The sequence below is a fragment of the Otolemur garnettii genome, unplaced genomic scaffold (genome assembly GCF_000181295.1).
Source record: "Otolemur garnettii isolate 467f Iridium unplaced genomic scaffold, OtoGar3 scaffold00007, whole genome shotgun sequence".
NCBI classification, from domain to species: domain Eukaryota; kingdom Metazoa; phylum Chordata; class Mammalia; order Primates; family Galagidae; genus Otolemur; species Otolemur garnettii.
This window is the reverse complement of record NW_003852402.1, coordinates 12,319,962-12,333,528: the sequence shown is the minus strand read 5'-3', so window position 1 is coordinate 12,333,528 and position 13,567 is coordinate 12,319,962.

Below are 13,567 nucleotides of genomic sequence, written 5' to 3'. Positions count from 1 at the left end.
CTGTGTTTCTTTGAGCAAGTCACTTAACCTCTCTGATCTTGGACAAATTATTTTATTACTTGTGTGCCGCAGTTTCCTTTTCTGGAAAATGGAGTTTCTGGCACATATTAATACTAGAAAATAGATAGGGATTTTTTTTTAAACATCATCCTCTTCATCTTCACGACTTATACAATTGCACACTTGCCCAAAGAGGTAAAGGTACTCAGTAAACCTTCAACAAAGGAGGAAAGCAGGGTGGGCAGGGAGGAGGGAATGAGAAAGTGAGTTATTGCATGAATCCATGCATGTGTCACCCACCAAGGGAGAACTCTGGATTCTCCAAGGAAAGCAGAAGTGGGCAAAGGGGCATCAAGTCTGTACCCGAGAGTAGCAGGAGCCTGTGGGTGCAGAATGAATGAAGCCCCACATCACTGCAGCCACATAACCCTCCACCATTTGCTGACATCTTCTTTCGATCACCAGAGCATGAGTCTGAGAGCCATCTGCACCCTGATGGATGGCAATGTGGATAGAAACCTCCACGGATCATAATTAGTACATAAATGAGCCCTATAAGCCCATTATCAGTTTAGGACCCCAGGGATGCTATACTGACATTTCTAATTTATGGGCTCATTTGAGAAGCCCTTAGGGACAACATACCTGGTAGACGGTGGGTTAAAAGGACTCCAGACAGCAGCGCACGGGCCCTTCCCTGCGGTGAGTGGTAGCTGTTAAACTTTTGAGACGATCTTAGCAACTGTCACCTGGGAAACAGGCTGTAAAAGGAGTGTGGAGTCAGTGGCGGTGACAGCTGGGAGCAGATTGTCCAGAAAGGATGGCTTTTCCTGTTCCAATTGGGCCTTGCAGGGAAGGACCTGCCATCCATCATGCACTCACTCTGTGCAGGCACTTTAGCCATGCTGGCTCACATAAGCCACCTCAAATTGACCAAGGCTCAGAGAGATTAAATCTCTTGCTCAGTTATTGCAGCTGACATCGGAGCTAGGATTCAAAGGCAGAGGACACCCACTCCATTGTCCATGCTGTCACTAATCACCACACTCTCTGGCCACCAGGCCCGAAGCCCCCATTCCACAGAGGTAGAAACTGAGACCCATCCGTTTAGGACACGTGAGCAAGTCACCAGCAGAGCCAGGATGAGCATTTCAGAGTCTCGGCATCTAGTCTCACATTTTTTTTTCTTTTATTAAGTCATTTGTATGTAGATTATGAATACATTTATGCCAATGTGGGATTCAATGTGTTGATTATTTGTACATAATCAACATATTTGGAGTGCATACATCCTACTAATTAACCTAGCCTTCATCTCATTTACCCAATTACAGTGTTAAGACATTTGTGTTCTACACCTGATAGATCCAACTTGCACTTGCAATATGCTCCATAGGTGTGATCCCACCATTGACCCTCCCTCTATCAGCCCACCCCCCGCTCCTTTTCCCCAGCCCCCCTTCCCTCCTTCATCCTGGGCTATAGTCATGATTCATCTTTCATATGAAAGTGTGAGTAAAATTGGTTTCATAGTAGTACTTAGTACATTGGATTTTTTTTTCCATTCCTGAGATACTTTACTAAGAAGAATATTTTCTAGCTCCATCCATGCAAACATAAAGTGGGTAAAGTCCCCATCTTTTTTAATGCTGCATAGTATCTATGGTAAACATATACCATAATTTATTAATCCACATGGGTGATGGGCACTTGGGCTTCTTCCATGACTTGGCAATTATGAATTGAGCTGCAATGAACAATATGGGGAAAATATCTTTGTTGCCAAATTATTTTTGGTCTTTTGGATATACAACTAGTAGAGGAATTGCATGATCAAACAGCAGGTCTACATTTAGATCCCTGAGTGTTCTCCAAACTTCCTTCCAAAAGGAACGTACTAGCATTCCCACCAACAGTGCAGAAGAGTTCCCTTTTCTCCACATCCATGCCAACATCCGTAGTTTTGGGATTTTGTGATGCGGGCTACTCTTACTGGAATTAGATGGTATCTCAAAGTGGTTTTGGTTTGCATTTCTCTGATTAAAGATGATGAGCCTTTTTTCATGTGTCTGTAGACCATGTGCCTGTCTTTTTTAGAGAAGCTTCTGTTCATGTTTCTTGCCCACAATGAAATGGGATCACTTGTTTTTTTCTTATTAATAAGTTTGATCTCTGTGGATTCTGGTTATTACACCTTTGTCAGAAATACAACTTGCAAAAATCATTTCCTATGCTGAGGGCTGTCTATTTGCTTTACTTATTGTGTTCTTGGCAGTGCAGAAGGTTTTTTATTTGATCAGATCCCAGTAATGTATTTTTGATGTTGCTTCAATTTCCTGGGGTGTCCTCCTCATAAAGTATTCCCCCAGGCAAATTTTCTCAAGTGTTTCCCCTGCATTCTCTCCAAGAATTTTTATAGTTTCATGTCTTAAGTTTAAGTCCTTTAGCCATTGAGAGTTAATTTTTGTTTGAGGAGAAAGGTGTGAGTCCAGTTTCAGTCTTCTACAGGTCTCCAGCCAATTCACCCAGCACTATTTGTTAAATGGGGAATCTTTCCCCCAATTTATGTTTTTGATAGGCTTATCAAAGATCAAATGACAATAAGTGTCTGGGTTCACCTCTTGGTCTTCAATTCTGTTCTATACATCTACCTTTCTATTTTTGTGCCAGTACCATGCTGTTTTGATCACTATCAATTTATAGTATAGTCTGAAGTCTGGAAGCGTGATTCCTCCCAATTTGTTTTTATTTCTGAGTAATGTCTTGGCTACTCAAAGTTTTTTCTGTTTCCATATAAAACAAAGTACTAATTTTTCCAGATCTTTAAAGTATGACAGAGATGCTTTAATAGGGATCACATTAAATCTGTCAATTGCTTTAGGAAGTATAGACAAAGCTTCTGATAATATCCAGCATCCTTTCTTGATCAGAATGCTTGAGAAAATAGGTATAGAAGGAACATTTCTTAAATGGATAGAGGCCATCCACAGCAAGCCCAAAGCCAATATCGTATTCCATGGAGTAAAGCTGAAATCATTTCCACTCAGATCAGGAACCAGGCAAGGGGGCCCATTGTCTCCACTGCTTTTTAACATTGTAATGGAAGTCTTAGCCACTGCAATCAGGCAAGAGAAGGCGATCAAGGGGATCCAAATAGGACCAGAGAAGATCAAACTGTCACTCTTTGCAGATGATATGATTGTATGTCTGGAAAACCCCAGGGACTCAACTACAAAACTCCTCGAAGTGATCAAGGAATACAGAAACATCTCAGGATACAAAATTAACACTCACAAATCTGTAGCCTTTATATATACCAACAATAGTCAAGGGGGGGAAATAATCAAGGACTCTATTCCCTTTACAATAGTGCCAAAGAAGACGAAATATCTGGGAGTGTATCTAAGGACGTGAAAGATCTCTATAAAGAGAACTATGAAACCCTGAGAAAAGAAATAGCTGAAGATGTTAACAAATGGAAAACCATGCCATGCTCATGGCTGGGCAGTCTCTCATTCTTTCAGAGATGCTTCCCTGACACCGCACCTCCCTCTGGCATCTTTCCTCCTCTGTCTTCTTACTCTGCTTTCTTTCCCTTCTTAGCATTTATTACCTGCTGTGTCGCTTATTTTTGTTTGCGTCTCATCGTCCTCATGTTATTGAGCTGAGGATTTGAGCTACTTCATTTTATAGCCGTTTATACTCCAAGATGGTGACGCAGACTGGGATTCATGTGCTATTAGTTATACACACAGGTCAAGGGTATGGTCTTCCCAGTGGAACCAAAACAATTAAAGCCCATTTGCTAAAATTCTCCCCTTGGCCACAGTTCTGATGCCAAGGGTGGGGAAGACACTGCCTATATTTGCCCCTTTGAGGGCTCTTTCTGTGTTACAGGACCTCTCTGTCCCAGCTGATGGATCCTTTTCACAGTGACACATTTTTGACAGATTATAGGCTTTGTGATTCACTGAGTTGCCTTTGTACATCTCTGCTTCTAATGTGTTCACTATTACCTTGTCATTGAAAAGATCATTATTTCCAGGTGTGGTGGTGCACGCACCTGTAGTCCCAGCTCAGGAGGCTGAGGCAGGAGGATCACTGGAGCCCAGGAGTTTGAGTTTTCAGTGAGCTATGGTGACACCACTGCACCCTACAGTGGTGACAGAGTGAGACAAAGAAAGAAGGAAGGAAGGAAGGAAGAAGAGGGGAAGAAGGGAGACAGAAAGAAATTAAAAGAGAAAGGAAGGCAGGAAGAGAGGGAGGGGGAAGAGAGAAGGAAGAAAAAGAACAAGGGAAGGTAGGGGGAAGGAAGGAAGAAAGAAGGGAAGGAAGGAGGGAAGGGGGAGGGGGAAGAGAGGAAGTGGGGAAGGAGGGAAAGAGGGAAAAAAAGAAAAAGAATCATCTAACATTCTTTCTCCAGGATTCGGGGAGATTTACCCATTTTAGCACCCAACTATGAATTGTAGTATAGGCTACTGGTTGCATATTCAGTATTCTTGTTTCTGTTTTAGTCAGTAGAATCCAAATTTATTCAGAGTGGCCCTGTTTGCAGATGAAAAACTATATGTACTAGCCCTACTTTTAGCTAATGAGTGAGGTGAGGGGAAGACAATGAGATGAAAGAGAAATTCACTGAATGAGCTTCTCCAGAAGTGTTCTTCAGCAGAAGCTAACCCAACTGAGATATTGGTCCTTTTCCCTTCTACCTGGAATGTAAACCTGATGCCTGGAGCCCCAGTAGCCATTTTGGACTATGAGGCAACTTTGAGGCTGGATGCTGGTGCTGAGATAGGTAGATGCTGATGACAGTGGATTTGCCAACCCAGTCCTGGCCTGACAACACTGGGGCTCTAGTTACATGACCCACAAAAACTCTATTTTTAAGGTATTTATTTCTGTATTCTGTGGCATGCAGCCAGACATAATGCTAACTAGTATGCTAAAACACGTGTTTTTGTTCAACAGAAGACCCTCACTGGGGACCTGCTAAGTTTGGGCCCCTATATTAGGTATGTGGTCTGAAAGACAAGTAAGCCATGTCCTTTTAAGGGACTCACAGTAGAGGGTGATTCCATAAGTAAACAGTTACCATACCACATTATATAAACTGAAATAGTGGGAAATTAGAGAGCTGAGGGACATGAAAGAATAAGATGTGCAGAGAAGGGGACCTGAGCCAGCAGGGAGAGCAGAGAAAGTCACACAGAGGACGCGCTGCCTGTTCAAAGACTTCTTAAGGAGTCACTTGGATAAATTTGGGGCAGAAAGGTAAGTAGAGGCAGAGGACAGATGAAGACAAGTTTGTTTGCAGGTTCAGTAGTTTGGCTCCTCCCTGTCCACAGCACAGAGCACACTGACACATGTACACACATGCACACACGCAAGCATATGCACACACATGCACACACATTCACACATGTGCTCACGTGTCTCAGGCAAATTCTTCTTTGCCTCTGCTGAGGTCTCTTGGGCTTCAGCAGCTTGGCTTTGGAAGCTGCTGTGTATCAAAAACTCTGTGGCTACATTTGATCCAGGATTTCTGTCTCTTAGGGAAAAAGCATGTTGCCTCCACAACAGCTAAACCCTTCTAGTTAAACTCACATGCTTTGTTCATGGTTTGGCAGGAAAACAACAGTTAGGCAGATAGGAGACGTGGGTTCCAGCCCCACTTTACACTCCTCAGTTGTTTTAAGGTGATAAATGGACTCGCAGTCTTTATGTGAGTATTCATTGATATCTCTGCCTCAGCCTGGAAAAGGCTTAAGGAGGTTTATTTGAATATGTAACCTAGCCTGTTTTTCAAAGGAATAAATATAAAAAGAAACCAAGAGGGAAAGGAAGGAGACAGGAACAAGCCAAAGCCCAGCCCATCCTAAGATCCAAGAGACCAGATACATTTTTATTTTTCTTTTGACCAGGGCCAGGTTTGAACCCACCACCTCCAGTATATGGGGACAGCACCTACTCCTTTGAGCCACAGGTGCCACCCCTTGACCAGATACATTTTCTTAAGTTTAGCTTCATGGCAGCCATGGAAAAATCTTTAAAAAAAAAAATCTACATGTGATTATAAAAGCAAGAAAATGGCCAAGTTGCTCAGAAGTGAGTTTTTCCTGGCTTAGTGGTCTAAGGAAAATTCAACTGTGGGTTCTCATAAAATGGGACATCATGTGAGCCTCAGCAAGATCTAGTTCTCTTCCTAAGAGGAACTGTGGGGTGTACATACCACCCCACCTCTTTAGAGATGTTATGTAGAAATTATAGTCTAGAGAAACAACCAGACAGTAGCACAGGCATCCTGTGTTACCGCTAAGGGCAGAGTCCATGTGTGTTAACAATCAATTAAGAGAACCAACCTTTGCACAAAGAGAGGCATAAAGAAATGCCTGCGGGAGTACCTGTGGACATGCCATGGGAATAACTGTGAGAATACCAGTGTGAATGCCTGTGAGAATACCTATGGGAAGGCCTGCTGGAATACCTGTGTGAATATGTGTGGGAATGCCTTTGGGAATACCAGTGTGAATGCCTGTGGGAAGGCCTGCTGGAATACCTGTGCAAATATGTGTGGGAATGCTTGTGGGAATACCTGTGAGAATACCAGTGTGAATGCCCATGGGAATACCAGTGTGAATGCCTGTGGGAAGGCCTGCTGGAATACCTGTGAGAATATGTCATGGGAATGCCTATAGGAATACCTTTAAGAATACCTGTGGGAATGCCTGTGATAATAACTGTGGAACTACCTATGGAAATCCCTGTGAGAAAATCTGTGGGAAGGCCTGTGGGAATGAATGCCTCTGAGAATGCCTGTGGAACTCCCTGAGGGAATATCTGTGGGAATACCTTTAAGAATAGCTGTGAGAATACCTATTGGAATAACTGTGATAATATCTGTGAAACTACATGTAGAAATACCTGTGAGAAAATCTGTGGGAATATCTGTGGGAATAACTGTGGGAACACCTGCAGGAAGGCCAGTGGGAATACCGGGAACAATACTTGTAGGAATGCTATGGGAATGCCTATGAGAATACTTGTAGGAATGCCTGTGAGGATACTTGTGGGAATACTTTTGAGAATACCTGTGGGATGCCTGTGGGAATACTTGTGAGAATACCTGTGGGAATACCTGTGGAAGTACCTATGGAAGTGCCTTTGGAAATACCTACAAGAATTTTCTGGGAATGCCTGTGTGAATATCTGCAGAAAGCTGTTTTTCTGCAGAAAACAGCTATGGATCTGCTCCCTCATCAAGAAATAATGTCCTAGTCCATCAAGATAAGCCATAATAATTCCAGCTTAAATGATTTTCAAAGTATGTTTTACTGATCTCCCAGAAGGACTTAGAAAAATCCTAATACTCTACCCATAAGATGCCTAATGCTAAGCAAATATAACCTCCTGGTGAGCCCCCCCACAGAATAGCTTAGTGGGAAAATGGAGCTCTGAGTGACTAAATGAGTGAGTGCAATTCACGAGTTGTTGAATAAAAGCCAATTCTATGTTGGAGGACATCTGCCAAAAATGACAATTGGGTACTTGGAGTAGTTCATCCTGAGCCATTTTTTTCTGACAGTAATGAGACCATTCCTGGTTCATGACAATAAAACCATGTCATCTACGTAGAAAAGACTTGTAACTTTCTGTTCCCCATAGCAAAGGGTAATGCATTTAGCTCATCCAAAAATCTTCTAAGTTATAAAACACCCATTAAAGGAAGAAGAAACCAAAGCACACTGCTCTCGTGCTGCGGGCGAAATTGTTACCTGGTTCATCAGGACACCATTTCTACCCGCCCAGCCCTCACGCTGTGTTAAGGTGCAAGGTCTGTGTAAGCACCTGGGCAGTGGGGGTATTAATATCGAGCTCCTGTAGTTCAGCCCATAATTGGTTTCTCTCCACATAATTACTTTCTCTCCACTGAGTCAAAGGCCGAAATCAGTCACTGCTGTTGTAATTCTTATATCGTTCCTGACAAATTTTTGCACAAGTGGTATAAAAAGGTCGATAGTGTGGAATAAATGCCCCCGAAAACCCAAGGGTTCCTCGTACAAAATACAACCCTGAGAAACACAGACTTGAAATTTATAAAATAAGAAAGTTGGCAGATAGGTTAGTTGGAATGTCAAGTAAACCAATGGGCCCATCATTTGGAGGGAAATAGAAGATGGGTCTTCACGAAGGGCACTGCTCTAACTTTTGGTAGAGCAGACAAGATGGCACACAGAGTTAAGGAGAGTAAACAACTTGGCTAGTGAACCCTTAAAATGGGGCAAGTTCAAACTGAGATGTGCTGTCAGTGTAAAATACAAATCAGAGTTACCAAAAAAATGTGAAACATCTCATTCACAATTTTTATGCTATACCATGTTGAAATGATAGTATTTAGATATTGGGGGTAAATAGAATATATTATTAAAATGAATGCTGATCTTTTTATTTTTATTAATGTAACTACTAGAGAATTTGAAATCACCTGCATGCACACTTCGGTAACCACCTCCACAATGACCCCAGGGACCCGTCCCCTCCTCCTGGAAGTCAGAACCTGTGTAGTCCCCTCCCAATTGTATCAGGGTTGGGCTGCATGAACAATAAATATGTCAGAAGTGATGAGGTTCTGATAGTTAATTTTGTGTGTCAGCTGGACTGGGGTAAAGGGATGCCCAGAGAGCTGGTAAAACATGACTTCTAGGTGTGTCTTTGAGGGTGTTTCCAAAAGGGGCCAGCGCTGGGGCCAGTGGACTGAGGAAAGCAGATAAAGAAGATCCACCCTCTCTAATATGGACAGCCATCATTCTGTCCGTCTGTCTGCTGAGGTCCCACACAGAACAAAAAGGTGGAGGAAAGATAAATTCCCTCTCTCTCTCTCTCTCCTTCCCTCCCTCTCCCCCCATCCCGCTCCCACTTTCTCCCTCTCTGTCCCTCTTTCCTTTCCTCCCTTTTTGAGCTGGGAATCCATCTTCTCCTGCCCTTCCTTGGACTTTGGAGCTCCCGGTCCTTGGGCTTTCAGATTCTGGGGCTTGTACCAGCTCCCCATTCCCATCCCCAGCCAGTTCTCAAACGACGTCCTCAAGCCCTGGACTGAACTTAACACCATTGGTTTTTCTGGTCTCCAACTTACAGAGGGCACATCATGGAACCTTTCAGCTTTGGTGATTGCATGGGCCAAATGCCAAAATAAATCTCCTCATAGATCTTTAGAAATAGATGATAGATAAAGAGATATATAGAGAGAGATAGAGATATCCTTTTAGTTCTGTTTCACTTAAGAATCTGGAATAATAGTTATAAAAGACATTACAATCTCTCTCTCTCTCTTTTCTGCCTTTCTGTCTATCTCTCTCCTCTCTCATCGCTTACTCCAAAGGAAGTTAGCTGCTATTTTAGGAGCAACACTGAGCCCTCCCCACAGCCGGATGAGGGAGCCTTCCTAGAAGCAGACCTTCGCTCAGCCCAACCTGCATCTTAGCCACAATCTCAAGAGGGATCCTGAGTCAGAACTACTTAGCTAAGCCACTCCTGGATGCCTGATCCTCAGGAACTGTGTGAAATACTAAATATTAAGTGTTGGATAATTTGTCACAGAGCAATAGGTAATAATTTACATGCGTTATATTTCTATTGAACAGCGCTGATCTCAAGCTAAAAGAACACAAGCCTCTAGCAGGGGTTCTTAACCCCAGCTACACATTTTAAAGTGTCTGAATTACCCTCAGTTCCTGCCACCTGCGTCCCACCCCAAACCAATTGAATCAAGGACTCCAGGGGAGAGGACTGGCCCTGGTGTTTTGGGTTTTTTTTTTAAATGTTACCCAGGTAATGTTAACATGAAGCCAGGGTTAAGGCCTCCCAAGGAAATGCTTCTCAAATGTTGTGGTGCTTAATTCTACATATCAGCCTGGGCTTAGCTACTCAAGATGCATCCAAATAACCCAGAATGCTGGAAATGCCAAGTCTCTGCCCCAAAACAGCTACATGGAATCAGTATCTGCGTTTTCATAAGACCCTGGGGGGCTGGGATGAGCATTGGAGTTTGAGAAGCACTGATTTAGGGTCTCAATTTGGAACTGGACCTCAGAAGTCTCATACTCTTAAATCCCTTCTACAGGTCACCATCCCCAGAATCTGTCCTGCCCTGAGGACCTATTAGCTTAAAGTTGTGTGTGAGATCCCCAACAGGGATTCTGATAGCACTGTGGTGCCCTGCCACAGGGAATGTGGTGAAAGTTCTCCCTGGGTGAGTCTAAGCCACAGAATCACACAGCTGGGGATGTGCAGTGACCTCAGATGGGAGATGCCCTCAGGCAGTCCTTTCCTCAGGGCCTCTCATCTCACCAAGGTGAGTGGGAACCAAGAGATTAAGCATGAGCCCTGCAAGCTGACTGCCTCATCTGGAATTTTCCTGGAAAAAACCCTCTAAAGAAGGGAAACTGCCACACAGGGCTTCCCCAAGGCCAATCCATACAGCTCCACAAGGACGTTCCCCAAGAATATCGTGATTCTGGTTTGGCACCTGTAGCTTAGCGGCTAGGGCACCAGCCACATACAAGGGAGGTGGCAGGTTCAAACCCAGCCTAGGCCTGCCAAACAACAATGACAACTGCAACAAAAAGGTAGCTGGGCATTGTGGCCGGCACCTGTAGTCCCAGCTACTTGGGAGGCTGAAGCAAGAAAATCACTTAAGCCCAAGAGTTTGAGGTTGCTATGGGCTGTGATGCCACAGCACTCTACAGGGGGCGACATAAAAGACTCTGTCTCAAAAAAAATAAATCAATTAAATTATTTTTGAAATAAGCTCAAAGCACAGTAAGTATATTCCTTTTTTCACTCTTTTTTTTAATCAACATAATTTAAGTGTGCCATGGAAGTTTAACTATGGATTCAAGTGTGCTGTGAGATGAAAAAGGTCGAAAACCAGTGGAATTGCATACTAACTATGGTGCTGTCTCCAAACTTCTCGCCACACATCAGCTCGCTAGCCTGGCCATAACTAAAGAAATCTTTTTACTGCTTTGTTTGCTAGTTCATATTTTTCTTTCTGATGTTCTCTACCAAGCCAGGAACTACAATGACAAAATCCACACTTACACAAATTGAAATTAACAAAGCCAGTTGTAACTGGCTGACCATCCTGTCAACAACAGGTAAGGGAATAAACCCAAGGTATCTCTGGCAGTTCAAGAGATTCTCACAAAACTTCCAACAATGCGAAAGTCCCATTTCCCTTCTCTTGACAGCTGCATCCTTTGAGATACAACCACAAATTCACAGCCTTAAGCGTGGTGATGCCAAGGGTTAAGGTGGAAGGAATATTATCGCTTTGTCCCTGCCTGAAAATCGCCTTCCTAAATATAGCAATAAATAAGAAAAGCTAGACATAATACAATTTACAACACCGACTCCTTCAAACTACTTACCATAATTTGTAATTATTTTAGCACTTGTCTGTCACTTTATTGCCAGCGTCCGCTCTGATCTATGACCACATCAGGGCAGAAGTCACAAGACTCTTATTCAAAATCTCTCTTCTTCTCAGCCTAGTGTCTGATACATGGTAGGCTCCAAATGAATGTTTACTGAGTGACAGATTGAATGGAAAATTTCCCCAGATTCATGCCCTGCACTAACACTTATTGCTTTATAAATCCGTCGGTGAGGACTTTTCCTCTAAGCTTGCTGCATCTGTTCATAGGAGACCATCTGTAGGAAAATAGCCCTACCCCAGGGTACTGTAACAGGGCTCTGAAAATCCTAACCAATCCTGACTTTCTGGCCTTTGGAGATTATTAGGACTAACTTGAAGCTGGTGATGTAAATAGGGGATTTTTAACCATCACACACAACCCGAGGTCTAAGCAGACTGACCAACCGGAGGGATGGAGTCAACACAGAGTCAAGTCCAGGCTCTCTGGTTGTCAGAACCCAAGCAGGGTTTGTTCCGTGTTCTTTCCTGTGCTCTGGGAATTGCTGCTCTCCCTTTTAGGACACTTCCACATTCTGTCCACCCTGCTTGGAGGGAAAAGATCTCTTTCCCAAGCAAGGGGGCTTCACGGCCTGGCAGACTATGGGAGGGCTTTGAATGCTCTCAACAGAATCCAGGGTGAAAAAGAATCCGTCAAACACAAGCTCAGATTGGCAGGTTGAGGCATCTTAGTTCCCTCAGGAAGCCACATCAAACGCAGGTCTCAAGGGCAAATAGTACATACAAGGACTACATTTCCCCAGGTATGCCACACGGGCCTCAGAAGGCCTTTCCTGTTCTGATATTTGCAAGCCAGCGAAAGCAAGCCTGAGAGGGAATGCCCGGCCGACACCCAGCGGACTGCACCCTGGCCCAACCTCCCGTCTGTACGTGACCCATAAACTCTCTGAGCTGAGTAAACACATTTTATTGGGGCTGGGTGCACTTCCGGGCCATTCTGCCTTTACCTTTTCCCTTCTACCTGAGACTGTCCAATTCCCCAGACAGCCTCCCCTCCTTAGCCGGTAGGTATACTCAGATGCCACCTGCCCCTTCTGCACCCTGACACCTGCATCCCTGGCCTGGAAGGGCGTGGAGAGTTCCTTCTCTTATCAGCCCATTTTACTGTCCCCTCCTCCTTGGTTACACAGTCATTCAGAGCAGGATTCCTGGCAAGGACAGATCAACAACGGTCACCTCCCAGCCAATGCGAGAAGGGTCCCTTCAGTGCTGTCTCAGGAGACAGGCGAGTGGCTTGCAGTCAGGAAAGAAAAAGGAAGGACCCCACAAGGAAGGGAGAGGCACCCCAGCCCGCGGAGAGAGGGCCCGGCCTGTGAAGTAAGGTCCAGGAGAGGAGAACAGCGGAAAGCCGGGGCCAGCCACAGACCCCTGAAGAGGATCAGACCCCACAGTTCATTCCAGTCCCAGAGAGGAGAGGAGACAGGCCTGGCGGCACCCAAGGACCACCTCCCACAGCCTGAACCCCAGGACAGCAGGAGAACCAATGAGCCAGAAGGCACGTGCTGGATTCCGGGGCAGCGGAACTGCAGGAAGTCCAGGAGGGCTTCTGGGAAGACGCTCAGGCTCTAGCACATCCCAGGGCTGAGTTGGCAGCCGGGGCCCAAGGGTGGCACGCGAACCTCCCAGAGGCTGGCCAGAGTGTGTGGGAGAGGGCCACGAGGCAGAGAAAGAGCCAAGGTGCACACACAGCATCAGACCTCTGCGGAGGACAGAGCTCCTCCGTGTGGCCCCTTTACTGTCCTTCCCCCTTCTCTTTGTCCCTGCTGGGAAGTGACCTCAGAGACCCCAGCCTAGGCTAGTGATTGTGAAAGCGACTACCTCTGAGAAGACCGTTCTCTGGAAGACCGAGCCCACGTTAGCCATGGGGGCAAGAGTCTGAGGTCAAGCTGGTGAGGGCTGTGAGCCTGTGGGCCCAGGACACAGCACCTTCCAGCTCGTCTGTCATCCCCTGTATCCCAGGAGTGTTTTAAAGTAGCCCATGGAAGCCACTGTGGAGACAGAATCCCACTCACATAATCCGACTGGAGACTCTTCCTTCTCCACCTCTGGGGACCCCTTTCATCCCAGGAGATTTGG